The sequence below is a fragment of the Prosopis cineraria genome, unplaced genomic scaffold (assembly GCF_029017545.1).
Source record: "Prosopis cineraria cultivar Desert tree isolate PC_DT_omini unplaced genomic scaffold, ASM2901754v1 PC6, whole genome shotgun sequence".
Lineage (NCBI taxonomy): Eukaryota > Viridiplantae > Streptophyta > Magnoliopsida > Fabales > Fabaceae > Prosopis > Prosopis cineraria.
In genome coordinates, this window is record NW_026555337.1 from 40804441 (window position 1) to 40821165 (window position 16725).

General features: G+C 32.3%; 1 pseudogene; it reads left to right on the top strand.

Annotated features, from left to right (window-relative positions):
• The first annotated feature begins 1458 nt into the window (after nt 1-1458).
• LOC129313627 (uncharacterized) lies at nt 1459-14533 on the top strand (annotated as a pseudogene).
• Nucleotides 14534-16725: the final 2192 nt, after the last annotated feature.

The window sequence follows — 16725 nt, forward strand, 5'->3', positions numbered from 1 at the left end:
CTCCTTCAACCATGTTTCAATACTAAAATTTTATTTGGCATTAATGTTATTACAAGCTCTTTATTTGTCATTCTCCCTTATTTTTAACTATTTTATTAGTCTATAATATCTTATCGACCTTTCTGCTACAATCTATATTTATGTTTTCCTTCTATTATGAAAAGGAAAGCTTTTCCAAATCTAGAGACCAAACACCAAACATGCCAATGTAGAACCTAAGTTTCGGTGCAACACATGGAAGGAATCAAGGAAGAGTCCAAAGTCCTTGTTAAGCAGTGCCTTTCTCCCTTTTGTAACGGCCCTATGTTTTAAAACAGCCAGCTCTGGGCCGATTTTCATTGCTTCTTGAAAGACACATAACCAAATGTTACAAAATTTCCAGTTCATTGCCAGTATATGTGCTCGACTAGCAAAAGAACAGAACAAAATAAATTCATCTTACAACATAAAAATACCAAACGAACAAAAGGCTTCTCACTCTTTCTTCCCAAATTCATGGCAAAATCATAGAATAGAGCAAAATATCAGGTCTGAATATCGCATAAATATAAACAAATATGGAACCATTTTAGGATCACAAATCAATATTACTGCAGTTTCTTCTCTTTTGCAAATACCTTACTGGAATGACACTAGAAAAAAAATGCACAATCAACAACAAACACAAAATCATTTCGCCCCCACAGAAGAACAGACCGAGGGATGGAAGGAGAGAGAGAGAGGCAGAGAGAGGCACTGAACCTGGAAGAAGAGAAGAGGGTGCACCGGACACAGAGCACGCACACCGGACTAAAATGGGAGCAACAATAGAGGTCCCACCAACGATTGCGTACCCCTGGACTTGATACAGAGAACCCGATCACCGACTAAGCAGCCGGCCGAGCTGAAATAGAAGAAGACGACGAGAAGGGGTAACCGAGGAAGACACCGAAACAGAGCAGGAATAGGGCTCTCTCATGTGCGGTACCTTTGTTTTGAGCTCAGGGGCATTTTCGACAATTCAACATTTTTTTATCCCCATTAAAGACTACGGTCCTTATTTGGGATTTCTATTTTTCAGGATCCCTAATTGAAATTAATATCCTTCGGGGGTCCTTAACTGTCATTCTCCCTTTTTTTTTTATGAGGAAGAGTTTGGTTAAGGATAAAATTTTGAAAAAGTAATAGCATTATATATAATGAAATGTAATTACATTAAAAAAAACAATGCAATTGAAACAAAACTTGAAAAATTTTCATGTTGGCCAATACTCACATTGTGATAACCCTAATAAATTAAATGAGTTTCATGCTATGCATGGATTTTTCTGCCAATGGACAATGACAACAGAGAGTCCAACTTCGAAAAGGCTGTCCCTTTCCTTGTTTCTGTTCAGTGGGTTTTCTGCTAATTGCCAAACCCTCTTAAACCCCGTTTGCTCTTTTTCTTCTCTCTCAGGTTCTGTTTAGCTCGGAACAATGCTACGCAGGAATATAAGCTTGAGAAGAGAGTATCTTTATAGAAAGAGTTTAGAAGGTAAAGGGCCTCTTTGAGAAGAAGCGCAAGATAAGAGAAGTGCTTCAAGGTTACTGCTTTTGACCTTTCTTGCTCAGAAGTCAGACACATGGGTTCGTGTGATTGGATTGTTGTTAATTGTGATTTTATTTTTTGGGCAGAAGGGAAGCCAATTCCCACTAAGTTTAGAAACGTGGAGGCGGCTCTTCGCCGATAAATTGATATCGAGGATGAAAATACAGCTGGTATGCTGCTTTTAATTCCGTATGGGTAAATTGCTGTGAAACTTGTTTGCATGCTCAGAGAATAACCATGCCAACGATTTTTAACTTCGTTTGCTCAGCTCTGGTTGCATAATTTGCATGATTATTAATGATTTTGTCATGACTATTGTTTTCTGGTTTGTTTTAATGGATACTTTATAATTATATGCTTCTTCAAGTTTAAGTCAACTTGTTTATAGATTCTGTTATCCGTTTATTTGCTATATGCTCCTCTTTTTTGCATTGTATTTTCTTGCCATAAATTGTCTACTTTGATTGGTTGTTTGACATGGCTGGTAAAATATCTGATATTTTTTCTCTGTGGTACATAATTCAGTCCCAAGAACTCATATTGATGATGACTATGCAAATGATCCGGAAAAGGATCCAAAAATTTTGCTAACCACATCGAGGAATCCAAGTGCTCCTCTTTACGCAGTTTGTAAAGGTCTGCATACTTTAATTTTACTCGTTGCTTCTTAATTATTGAAGTTTGTTTTGTTTAAATTTGTTGATGCTTGCAACGACTTCTGAGGGTTTTTTTCTTTTTCGTTTGTGAGAGAGAGAGAGAGAGAGAGAGAGAGAGAGAGAGGAATTGAGTATTGTTTTCCCAAATGCAAAAAGAATGAATCGTGGGGGTCAGGTTTGTATCTTTTCCTCCTTAACCAATATTTTATACTCTAATGTAACGTGGAGAGTCATTTATTTGGGGTTTGTTTAGGTAATGCTCCTCATGTGATTCCAATTTTAGATATGATACCTTGCATATCTTGCTTCTTGCCAATAAGCTTGTTGAAAGATCTATTCATGACTTCCTGTTTGCCACTGAAGGCAGTGCTTGAATTTACATCATTTTAGCACTTAGATTCACTTTCTTCTCTGCCCTAATTCTATGTGTTTTGTAACACCCTAAAATTTACATATCAATTTTTCGCAAATTATTAAAACCATTATCGTGATAGAAAATTTTCTTACCATGATACATCCAAGACAATATACCACTAAAATTTACATACCGATTTTTCGCAAATTATTAAAACCATTATCGTGGTAGAAAATTTTCTTACCATAATACATCCAAGACAATATACCACAGGTCTTAAAATATCTAAAAAAAAAAATTAGAACCATGAGGGACAGACATAATCCTCATGGCATAATATTCGAATCAGATCATAAATCAAGAGGGACAGACATAATCCTCTTGGTCATATAAATACTTTTAATAAAAAGGATTAGAGTTTACATGCTTCACAAAGAAGATATGTCCTAAGTTGGCACAAGATATATTGTATAATCCAAAATAAGAGGTAACGTAAAAGATAGTGTCTCATACACTATAGTTACACCTCTGATGCTTTCTCGGCCGGACTCACTCCTGTAAAAATGTTGACCACGGGGAATGAGACTTAAAAGTCCCAGTAACCAAAAATTATTATATAATGATGCATGCGGTTGTAACTAATCATGCGATTGCTAAGTGGGCACACAAAACATTTAACCGAACAATATTTTCAAACAAACCGAACAAGTATTTAATTTGCATGACTGCACCTAATATCCTCCTTTCGCCATGCTCGGACGCCAAATCACCCAGCCAAAGGTGAGTTGGACCAAGCGACACGCCACTCATTGGGTCCAATGAGGGCTTACCACGTGGTAATAATTAACCGAACAGAAATTGCCATTAACACCATATATTTTTAATATCCTGACAAGTCATGCATCATTCAAATATCCAAACAGGAATATATTCGAACAATAATATCTCATCATGATAAACAAAAATAAATTTTTAACCCACTTGGCAATGATTTCAAACAAGTATATAACAGTATTTATTTTCAATAATTCATAATTTTTCCAAACAATAAAATAACACATAACCATTCACAAACACACCCATCACAACACATTAATAATGGTTACCTTGTGTCTTGAATAACAAGTTTCCCTTCACAACTCCTTTTTCACCACTATCTTTGTCAATATAATCTACATAATTATTTCACAATACTATATATTAATTTTACATTAAAATTAATAAATAACTCTAATTTAAAGAGTTAAAAAGTCTTAGATTTATAATCCATATTAACACTAATTTAAGATTTATGCTTCATTTAACTTTCCAAATTCTTTTCTAAAATTCTCGTACCCTAATAAACTATTTTTAAGCCTCAAGTCACTTCTAGTATCACAATTTCATCCTTTTATATTCTAAAAATTCGTCCAAAAATAAATTAAAAATTTTAAAATTATCCTGAAGCCTCAAATCACCTTTCTATATCCTCAAAAATACCTATTTATACTTAAATAAATATTTAATAATTAGAGGTTTATCCCTACATCTCAGATTCTACATAAATTCAACCATATAGATCTAGAGTTTAACTCAGAAATTCTTAAACATGAGTTTCAACCTCAAGAAAATATTCTATAATATTTATTATATCCCTAAGAGTTTTAACCTATATTTTTAATCCATCATATCATCAGATTAACTATCCTATAGAAAAATCCTAATCAGAATATTTACTCTATCCTACAAAATAATCATATCACTAGAAAGCTAATATTATTTAAAAAATAACTATAAAATTAATTTTGTAATTAAATAAATCTTTAAATGCTAATCTAAACAGGAAAGTTAGAACATACCTTAAGAAAAAGAAAATAATCCCCCCTTGCGAGAAAACGCCGAGCAACGTGAGAGGAAGAGAGAAAAATAATATAAAAATGGGATTGTGGGTCCCAAAATTATATTATTAAAAAAAACTATAGGTCTGAATTTAATTATTCAAACCTTCAGGCCATTACTTGCAATTTTCTCTAAATTGCATCTTGGGCCCTTAGCTGCAATTTTCACAAATTGCAAAATTTTTCATTTTGCTTCTGCCGCTCCTTACACATGCGCTTCCTCCTTTTATATGTGAGGAGGCGCCTATGTGAGACTTCCACAGTGCCTCTTTTTTTTTTTTTACTTTCTTTCTTTTTTTTTTACTCACACACACACATATATTTTTTTTATTATTCTAAATCTTAAAATTATATCTTAATAAAATATTTTTTATATAATTTTTAAACCTAAGTTTTAAATTCATAATTAAATTTCTAACCATATTATTATTTATAAATAATCTCAAATAATATAAATTCCTATTATTATCATCATTTTTTTAATAAAAATTTAAATTTCACAACAATGTTTTTTTTTATCTAGAAAAAATCAGGATGTTACATGTTTTATATGATTATTTTTAATGAAACCTGCTTCTCCTGCCCTAACTCCTACATCTCTTACAGCATAACCTATTTGCTTATTGGTTACCATGAAAATTTTAATCTTTGTTCCCATTCTTTACCTTTAATAGTTAATTTAATTTTTTGTAAGTACCCTAATTGGAATTAGCGACTACTGTCCTCATGGGCATCTTATTAGTTGCATTGACTGGCATAAAGAATCAATGTATTCAAAGTGCTTAAGTCGTTAGATGAAGGCTGAGGAATTATTTTTGATAGATGTCTTCAACACAACCTAGGCAAAAGCTTTTTAGATTTCCATTGTGGATCAATTATACATCCATATCACACCTTGTGTTGAAATATAATCTGATTATGATAATGAAACACCATGGATTGAACTTCGGAATCCCAATTGCTTGGTGCCATGAAGGCTTTGACAACTTATCCTTTAATCTTTGTTTGTCAGGAGGAGCAATAGGAAAGAAATTTTGACTGTTGGGACAACTTTTGGATGGTCAACATATATGGAAAACATTTAGTGTAACATATGGGTACTGCATAAGGAAATTTCTCATATAATTTGTTTATAATGCATTTGCAATTAATCTAGGTTAGTGTTATCTGATGTAAATAAAAATATAGTTCTCTCTTATGAAGTTGGCAAGAAGTTATCAACTAATAAGTCTAATATCTAAATTATTTGTCAATAGCTAACATCATAGGTTTGTGTTTCCCTGCTATTAAAGAGGCTATCCATTGCTTTTCTGATATTGATTTGTTAGCTTGGTAACCACTTAATGAGCATAACTTGAAGATAATAATTTATATATTCTGGAGACCATGAACTAACTAATCACATTATGCTCGTGCCTTGTTGGTCTTTGTTATGGTAAAACTTTTATTTATATATATTTTTTTCTTCTTCTTTCCAAGTTATCTCTGAGATTATAGAAGCATGCCGTGCCCATGGCTTCACAGATGTTGTCTTGGTTCATGAACATCGTGATGCACCAGATGGTTCAATTATTAGCCACTTACCATTTGGTCCAACTGCATTTTTTGGTTTACTCAATGTGGTGACTGTTTGGTCTTTTGACATTTGTTTTTGGTTTTAGGAAGAAATGTGCTAATTAATTGTTTTCATGTAGGTTACAAGGCACGACATTAAAGATAAGAAGCCTGTTAGCACCATACCTGAGGCCTATCCACATTTGGTTCTCGATAATTTCTCCACTAATTTATCCACATTTCCTTTTTCATACTATATCGCACTGGTAAATATAATTAAAATACCAAGCATCTGGGTTGTGGTCCATTGTTGCATCTTTATCAGGTCCTAATACCAGAGGTTATGCAATACTGTTGCATCCTGATGCCTACAGATCCTGCACCATCTTTTCGTGCTATCTTGTTGAATAAGGAAAAGAGAGGACCAAAATCTTAAAAAAGTTGATGTCACGTAGATGTTAATTGATAAATGATGATGATGATGGTGCAATAAAACTGACTTGAACGTTCAAAAAACTTGAAGGATTTTGCTACATGGTTGTTTTTGTTTTGAAAAGTTAATTGTTGATAAAGCCCAATGATGTTGTGATTTATATAGTTGATTTTGTTTAGTGGGATAAGATTTGTTGTTGATTTAGTTCAAGTTGTTATTTGGTATTTCTGTCTTAAGGAATTATTCTGGGAGGATCTGGAGGGGTCAATTCAACACATATCATAGAGTGAAAAGATTTTTATTGGAGGAGACTTTAATGGGCATGTCGGGAAGGAGGCTGGTCAGTGGGCGAGGGTGCATTGTGGTTTTGATTTTGGAGAGCTAAACAATGAAAGACAAACTCTTCTTGATTTCTCGTTGGCATATGATTTTAAAATTGCCAACACTTATTTCAAGAAGAGAGATGAGCATCTCATCACTTACAAAAGTAGAGCCTCAAGGTCATAGATTGATTTTCTTTTGGTTAGGAACACAAATAGAAGACTTTGTAAAAATTACAAGGTGATTCTCAGGGATGCTATAACGACACAACATAGGGTCCTTATTCTTGATGTGTGTATTATGAGTAAAATTCAAAAATGTCAACAAGTAGTAGCATCAAGGATTAGGTGGTGGCAATTAAAGGGTGAGAAGCAAAATATTTTCAAGCTGAATCTTTTAGACAAAAAAATTTGAGAATCTCAAGGAAGTGCTAACATCATGTGAGAGAATATGGCTAAAAAGATAAGGGAGGTTGTAAAAGTAGTTTTGGGAGAATCAAAAGGTTCTGGTCCGAGAGATAAGGAGTTTTGGTGATAAAATAATAGTGTACAGGACAAAATCAAACATAAGAAAAACTGTTTTAAAGCCATACATTTGTATAATAATGAAAAAAATTGGGAGAAGTACCGTATGGCTAAGAAGGAAACTAAGAGAGTTGCGAGTAAAGCTTGTTCTAAAGCTTTTGAAGAATTTTATAAGAGCCTTGAGATGAAGGAAGGAGAATGAAACATTTATAAGATTGTTAAGAGTAGGGAAAGAAAATCAAGAGATCTAGAACATGTAAGGTGTATAATGGATGAAGAGGGAAGAATTTTAGTTACAGATGATGAAATTAAAAATAGATGGGAGACTTACTTTTCCAAACTTTTCAATGACAGATAAGGTTCATCTAGTAACTTAAAAGATTTAGTAACCTGTGAAGGAGAACAAAATTTGTCATTCTATCAAATAATACGTGATAAGGAAGTAAAGGAAGTTTTTAAGAAAATAACAAATGGTAGAGCTAACGGACCTGATTGTATATCTATTGAAGTGTGAAAATGTTTAGGTGAATAAAGGGTGAGATGGTTAACTAAATTATTTAATGTGATTTTATGGTCCAAGAAAATGCCTGACAAGTGGAGGAGAAGTACATTAATTCCTATTTATAAAAATAAAGGGGGTATTCAGAATTGTACTAATTATAGAGGGATTAAACTTATAAGCCACACAATGAAACTGTGAGATAAAGTAATTGAGCATAGGTTAAGATTGGAGACAAGTATTTCTGAGAATCAATTTGGTTTTATGCTAGGTAAATCGACTATAAAGGCAATTTATCTACTAAGGGGATTAATAGAAAAGTATCATTGTAAAGATAAAGATTTACACATGGTTTTTATTGATTTGAAAAAAAGCTTATGATCATATACTAAGAGAAGTGCTTTGAAAAGCCTTAAAAAGAAGGGAGTACGGATTGCTTATATTAAAATCATACAAGATGTGTATGAGGGGGTAAAAACTAGTATAAGAATGTTTAGTGGTCAAACAAAGGACTTTCCTTTAAAGATTGGACTATATCAGGGATCATCTTTGAGTTATTATCTGTTTAACTTGATCTTAAATGTTTTGACAAAATATATTCAAGGAAAAATTCATAAATGTATGCTCTTCGCAAATGATATATGTAATAACCTAAGAATTTAAGTTTAAAAAAAAAGAAGGGTAAATTTATAAGTTGGTATTTTAATTATAGTTATATTAATTTTTAGACAAATATGACAAGAAAAGAAAGTTGATGTAGTGGTAGTTGAATAAGTATTATTCCATCAAGTCTCAAGTTCAAATCTGATTAAGACCAAGGAGATTTTTACTTTGTTTTCCCCTGAAATCATGAAATTGTCCTCCTCATCATCTGATAAAAAAAAATCTTCATCCTTTTCGTTTCTTTAAGGGGGCTCTAGAAAACTCGAGAGAGCGAGAGAGAGAGAGAGAGAGAAGGATGCTCTAATCTGATTAACCCATGTTTCTTTCTCTGCACCTTCGTCTCTGTCTCTTTCGCCCGTGACTGTCGCTGGCGTTTTGTTGCAGCTCCGTCCATCGCTGGTCTGTCAGACTCGTGGCTTCTGTTTCTCTTCTACTCCTCTATTCTAGATCGACGAGGCTGTGTTTCTTCATTATTGGTGTGATTATACAGGTGAGTTAAATGGCTTGCTTCCTTTATTTCCTTTATCAGTCATCCATCTACTCATCTTTTGTGCTCAGCAACAACCTTTATTCCCCTGTGCACACGAAATTTTCTCTTCCTCCCCTATTTGTGTGTGTTAATTTATCTAATGTTAGAAGCTTATATCTCTCCTTCTTCTCTTCAAATAATCCATGCATGTAAGTGGATGCGATGATATTGTTGAGAGTATGAGTTTTCCTTTAATTTTCTGATGCCCATGTTGAACGTGGGAAAAGAAAGGAATTCAAATTGAGCTGTAAAAAACCTGTCTTGAGGCTTAATAATGATATGTATATGGTTCAAATATTTAAGCTAAATTGATTTGATTGGATTGGTTGATATTGAGTAATTGTGAGAATGAAGTTGAAAGAGAAGAGCTTAAATAGGATAATTGGAGATTAGTGTTTATAAGATGTTTGTTAAAATGTTTGTTGGTAGAATTAAACTTGATTTTGAAATTTCTTTGATTCTTGTGAGAAGCAAAGTTAGCCTAGATGTGATTAATGTATAAATTTAACTTGAAAGTTGCAAAGGACATTTGACTATGAAATTAATAATATGTGATTACTAAAATGCTTGGACATCGATAGTTTGTTGAGAAAATATTTAAATGCTAGAGTTTTTTTTTATGAGGGGATTGGAAAGGATGTATTTAGTATATTGACAAAATGTTAATGAAGAATATTGTTTAAACAAAGCTTTGGTTTTAAAGTTTCAAATGTATTATAGTTGATTATCGATGAGACTGTTGAAATGGAATTATTGTATTGGCTAAGAGTTAAATAAAATTTTAATATGATTTATAAGGTGTTTGAAAGAGGAGAAGTTTGATTAAAGTTGAGAGGAGAAATTTAAATTTTGGAGAAATTTCAAGTAAGTGAATGATGTCCTAACTGTTTTTTCAATAAAGGTTTCTTTACTAAAATAATACATTTTTATGCAAATTGTTTTAATAAAACGATGTGGTTATTGAATAGTATGTTCATTAAACTTTTTTATTTTGTAAAATTACCTTTATCAGTTTTGAAATTTTAATTAATTAATAAATATAAGTTTGAACTTTGATTATAAGATTTCATTTTATCGAACATTGTATTGATACAGAGAATGATTCATGCGAGTTTGATTTTAAAAATGAAAACTTTATTTATTACTGATGATTTTCTCACATGTTTGAAATTGGATTTGAAAGGAACTTATTATAGAACATTGGTTGCTAGCGGCGGTTTCGTTAGCCTTTGGCGCACCTTGGTAAATGACTAGTTAGTTTGATTTTCATGAGCTTCATTCTCACATTTGTTATTCATGGGCCTTGTACCCGTGTTTGATTTCGTAGCTTCAGCCACGTTTGGTTATTTACCCTTGTCGACTATGTGTCCACGTTTGTTTCGTAGCTTCGACTGCATTTGGTTATTTACCCTTGTGAACTGTGTATTCACATTTGTTTCGTAGCTTCGGCTACATTTGGTTATTTATCCTCGTGGACTATGTGTCCACATTTGTTTATTATTCTGATAAGTCCCTATTATATGAATTTGATTGTTTGAAAATTTTACATCCCATTGGTTTTAAATAGTAAATTATTTATAATTATTTATTTTATTTATTTTCTTCCTTGTAATCAAGTAATAATATTATTTGATATGATATTTTAATGATTCAAGATTTTTATTTAAAATTTTATAGAGTTCTTTTATTTCAAAAGTTGACTAAATTGTTATGAAGATCGTTGCCTCTTTAAATTGCATAATTATTTCAACTTTCTTTTTATTCATGTTCAATTATTTATTGTTGGGACGCTATTCATTGGAAAATTATTTTAGTCTCAAATTCATTAGTTGATGCTAATTCTACCACTGACTTCTGAAGGGCATACAGCTCTATTGGATGGAAATTTTATTTGGTATTGTTACCTCTTGATGTAAATATTTAAGACTCATGTATTTTAGTTTAGAAGTAAGATTTGTTGCTCTACATAAACTATAGTTAGAGTTTTATTTTAATGTATATGTGGTTTGTTGGCTGTAAGGAACTGAGCTCCTGATTGATATAATGTTTACAAAAATTTTTGTGTAGTAAAAGTTTTTGGGAGATCCTATTTACAGGGGATGTTCTGTTAAAATTTTTACAAAAACATTGAAACTTTGTGTTATGACAATTAATAACAAAAGTTTTAAAATTTTCATATAATCTGATTTTTTTTTAGAAAATAGAATGAATTTTCATTTTAAGGCTTACAAGAATGTGCGATGCAATTCACACCCGTGCCGGTCACCCTCTATTTTTGGGGTGTGACAGTATAGTTCTTATAGCAAAAACAAGAGAAGAGGTTAATTGTAAACTTGAGTTATGGAGGAGGACATTAGAGTCGAAAGGTTTCCGACTGAATAGGAGTAAGATGAAATATTTATATTGTAAATTTAGTAAGAGATTAGTCGACAGCAATTTAGAAGTGAAATTAGGAGATTAAATTACACCTCAAGTGGAAAAGTTTAGATATTTGGGAGCCATTATTCAAAATGATGGCAAAATCAATGAGGATATTTCATATAGGATTTAAGCTGGGTGATTTAATTGGAAAAAAGCTAAAGCAGTTATTTGCAACCGTAAGGTGCCTAATAACCTTAAAGGAAAGTTTTATTGTATTGTTATCAGTCCGGCTGTGTTATATAGTAGTGAATGCTGGGCTCTAATAGGATAGTAAAGCATAAAGTTGGAGTAGCAGAGATGAGAATGTTATGATGGATATGCGGACATACACACAAAGATAAAATTCGAAATGAGCACGTATGCGAAAAAGTGAGGGTAGCACCTATTGAGAAAAAAATGATAGAAAATTATTTAAGATGGTTTGGGCATGTACAAAGAAGACAGTGGGAGGCACGAGTGAGAAAAGTGAAACATATAATTTTAAGCCCTATTAAGAGGGGTAGAGGAAGGCCTAAGAGAATACTCTTTGAAGTTATTGAACGCGATTTCTTAATTAATATTATTTTTAAAAGTTTGATAAATGATAGAATACAATCGTATCTTGCAATTCATATAGCCGACCCCACTTAGTGGGATAAAGGTTTGTTGTTGTTGTTTGGTATTTCTATTAACAATTAAAAATACAGATGCATTTGCATCACCCTTTTGATTTTCTACTTTTTGAATGATTAGTGATTTCTTGTTTATGTGCCAACTACTTGAAATTTCTGGAATTATTATTTTGTATCAGCAGCTAGGGAAAAGGACAGGCAACATTCTGAAGCGTCTTTTTCCAGTGCCAAAGCCAGATGCAAAGCGCATTATTACTTTTTCAAATCAGTCTGATCATATTTCGTTCAGGTTAGTTTCACATTGCCTGCTATGGATAATGATGTTTGGCTGCTATTATTTAATCAATAGATTCTCCATAATGCATTGCAATAACGAAAACCCTCTTATAGCCCCCTTTTGGTTGGCTAAAACAAGCATTTTTGTGAAATGTTACTCTGGCAGGAATTACCTTTATATATAAGTTATAATAAAACCTACCATGCATTTCTTTTGTCAAGGGTTTGATAGGCGTATGTAATTATGAATGTTGTATAAACACCCCTTTTTATCCAAATAGAGACAATTATTAGAATGTGTTTCCAATATGTATTAAATTTAAATGCCACATGATTTATTAAGTGAAATCACTATGACTTCACCATGGTAGAAGGTGTTGATAGATGTCTCACCTTGTGCTGCAAGTTTCTACTTGGTCCGTTATTCACTTTTTTTTTGGGGGGGGGGGGGGGTTCTGCATTATTTGTTCAATCATTGTTGCCTAACTATTGTGAATTGGAGTTTCCTTCTTTTTCATGTGAAATTAATAATGCCTTTCTCTCTTTATATGCACATGCATACTGTATTTCATCAATAAATGTTACATAAAGGCATCATATATTTGAAAAGCATGGGGGTCCTAAATCTGTTGAATTGAAGGAAATTGGTCCTCGATTTGAGTTGCGGCTTTATCTGGCTGATCTCACTGTATATATATTTTTTAAAAATTAACAGTATCCTTGGTAAATTAAATCTTTAAGTAGTCATGAAGTAATTTTTTGTTTCACTTGTGGACATTGTAGCAAAAAGGATGATTTTCCCCCTTCAATTTGAGTAGTTTTTAAACGATTTCATTTTGCTTGTATATCATTAATATATAATTTCAACGAATTTTTGTCATCAACCTAATTAGGTTCATAGAAGTAAAACTTGGCAAGTTGAAAATTGATCAGTTAAGAATAGATTTCACTCATGTAATATGAATTCATCAAGTCATGAATTTATTAAATATACTTTTGTTTTGACATGATTTTGTCTTTCCATCTATTAATCTATCTAGTAAGCTCTCGTTTGTTAGCTGATGAATTGCTTAGGTCCGGTAGATGTTTCAACTTGAAAATGTATGTTTGATGCCTCCTGAACTGGATGTTACTAATGATGTATTAAAGTTAAATAAAATAAACTAATTGAAGTAAATGGGGTATGCACTTAATGATCTCCTTAAAAAGTGAGGGAAAGGTTGCTTACCTTTCGGTAAAATTATGACATTGAAAGAAGTTTTGAATCAAAATTGTCAAAGATCAAGATCTTATATAGGATCAAACTTCTGTGCGCATGTCATTTTTTCTGTTTGCACCCTTATAATATTGGAGTTAGCTTTCCTCCTCCTAGCCAGTTGTGGAGCCACATTAACTAGAGGGGATGCAAAACTTTGGGAAAAATAACAAGTGGGGTATGTAAATTTTGCAACTTTGCACCCCTACTCTTGATATTTTTCATCCTTTGAATTAAATAAAAAATATTTGAGCTCAAAAACTTATTAGATATATAATATTTTAATAATGATCTATATAAGATGTGAAGTGCACATTTACAATTAAAGATCATATCAAGATGCTCGATATAATTTTTTAAAATGAAAAATGATGACCAATCTATTTATGATATTACAATTTTAGTCTTCGCATAATTATTATTTTTTAAAAATATTAATTTTTTTGTTAAATTATTTTGCACTTTTTGGCTCTAGGTCTCGACTCCGCCACTGCTTCTACCAGTCCCTCATCTTACCTTTCTCTTTTTTTTCCCCACCCTTGGATCTCAACTTCAATGGTTAAGATTTAATATATTATAATATTATTATAATATTAAATAATAAATAAATAAATTTAAATTGTTAAAATTTGATCTAAACAGATCTGAAATATCTGTTCCTTGCAAGCTTCTATCCTGTTTATATCTTTAGTTGCTCAGCATGAATTACATAATTTAGATTTCCACATCTGTCGTCCTTGTCCCCAAAGTGGACCTTTATGGGTATGACAGATGGCTGATTTCATTGGATGAAGTTTCACCATAATTGGCAAGTTACTCATGTTCTTTAGTTATTGCAGATAAAGCTGGGAACAGTTGATCAGGATGAAGCTCAAATAGAATGGGTCATTAGACCTTACATGAACACAACTAAAAAGCGAAATTGTCTTGGCCATTGGCTGTCTTCGGATCCTTTACAATAGTATTTTTGACAGAATCTGAGCTCGGACATACTGGTATTCTTTTTTATAATTGAAACATCATTGTAATTAGATGTCTTATGGTTTACAAGGAGCCTGTATGCAGTTTAGCAACAAATGTATGATAATGTAAATTTTGTAACCTATCGTAATTGTTTAGAATTTTTTCCTAAAATTTAATAAATGATAGAACACAATGGCGTCTTGCAATCCATGTAGCCGACCCCACCTGTCACACCCCAAAAATAGAGGGTGACCGGCACGGGTATAAACCTCTCACACATTCCCGTAAGCCTCAAAATAAATATTTATTCCATTTTACAAAAGAGAAGAATAAAATTTGATCAAGTCACAAGAGAATTAAAATAACTCCTTTAAACTCATTATCATAAGAAAGTGTCGACTTTTTTTTTTGGTAGAAATTTCGGCAGAACCTCCCCTATAATTAGGATCTCCCGAAAATTCTACAAAATTTTTTTTACAGATAATAGTATAAATCAGGAGCGTAGCTTCTTCCAGCCAGCAACCAATATACAGACCAAAAATAAGGTTTATCAATAACCTATGTGGAGCATCTACTCTTTCTTTCAAATCAAAAGACATACAATTTCTATATTTACATTAAAGCAACAATACCAATCAAAAAGGTCCACTCACTGTAGCTAGTTGCCCTTTAGAGGTCGATGGTGGGATCAGCGTCAGTTAACAAATCTGAGACCAAAATAATTTTTCCAGTGAATAGCATTCCCATGAAAAAGTTCTTAAAATTTTAATCAATAATCTCTAATAATGGTGTTAGCTAGTTAAAAGCAATTCCACCAAAATTTATGAACATGTAAGTCATAACCATATTTATAAAATAAGAGTAAATTGAAAACAATTTATGTTATCATGCTTAAACAAAACAACATGCTCTCATATAACTCAAAGTGATACAAATTACTAGTCAAAATCAAGTAAATTTCGAAAACACATATTAATCAACACTTAAAATTTTGAGAACTCAATAGAACAGGTTACAAACGTGAACACACAGTTCACGAGGGTAAATAACCAAACGCGGCTTATGCCACGAAAACAAACATGGACACATCAGTCCACGAGGGTAAGTAACCAAACGCAGCCGAAGCTACAAAACAAACGTGGACACACAGCCCACGAGGGTAAATAACCAAACGCAGCCGAAGCTACGAAACAAACGTGGACACACAGCCCACGAGGGTTAGTAACCAAACGCGGCTCAGGCCACGAAATCAAACGCAGGTACAAAGCCCACGAATACCAAACGTGAGAATAAAACTCACGAAACAAACTAGCTAGTGTTTAACCACAGCGCGCTATGGGCTAACGAAACTGCCGTTAGCAGCAGTGTTCTGTTTCGAGTTCTCTTAGAAATCCCATTTCAAACATGCGAGGGAAATAATCATTTTTGAGTTCAAACTTTCATTCTCAAGATCAAACTCGCATGAATTACTTCAAATATATGAAACTTGCCAAATCGATACATCATAATGAATGTACAAACTTGTACTAATCATGTAACCAAGAAATTTTCAAAATTCAATAAGCAAATGTGCTTTCATCAATATTAGAAATATATTTCTTGAGAAAATGCACAAATCATAATGTAACTATCCTTTATCGTTGTTTCAAAATTTCTAAAACTAACATAATTAATAAAAATGAAATATTTCAATAAAAGATTTTTAATAAATAATTATAAGGAATGCTATTCACTTACTCGTCGGAGTTCCAAATTCTCAAAGATATTCTTTCTTTAATTCTTTTCAAGGTCCTGTTCTTCCACACACCCTATAAGGATATAAATAAATATCCTTTCAATAACTTTTTTTTTAATCTATTACATAATCTCAACCAACCACCATCATTTAAATTTCCAAAACGAAAATTCATGCCTTAGAGTTGATCAAAATATTATTATCCATATCACTAGTCTCCTCTAACTTATTTTAACCATGCAAATCTATTTCCTTGAGACACAATTTTCTCTCAAGCTTTGCACCAAATGCCTTAGGTGCCTTACTTCTACCAATTCAATTTAAACATCCAACAATTTACTAATAACCTTACAATTCCCAAGAATTTAAATGGCTTCATACAAATTCATTTTTTTTTTTTTACAATCTATAAGTCAATTTGTAGATCCAAAATTTTTCATACTAGCATATTTCTCACAAAGACTAATTAAATTTCAAAAATGC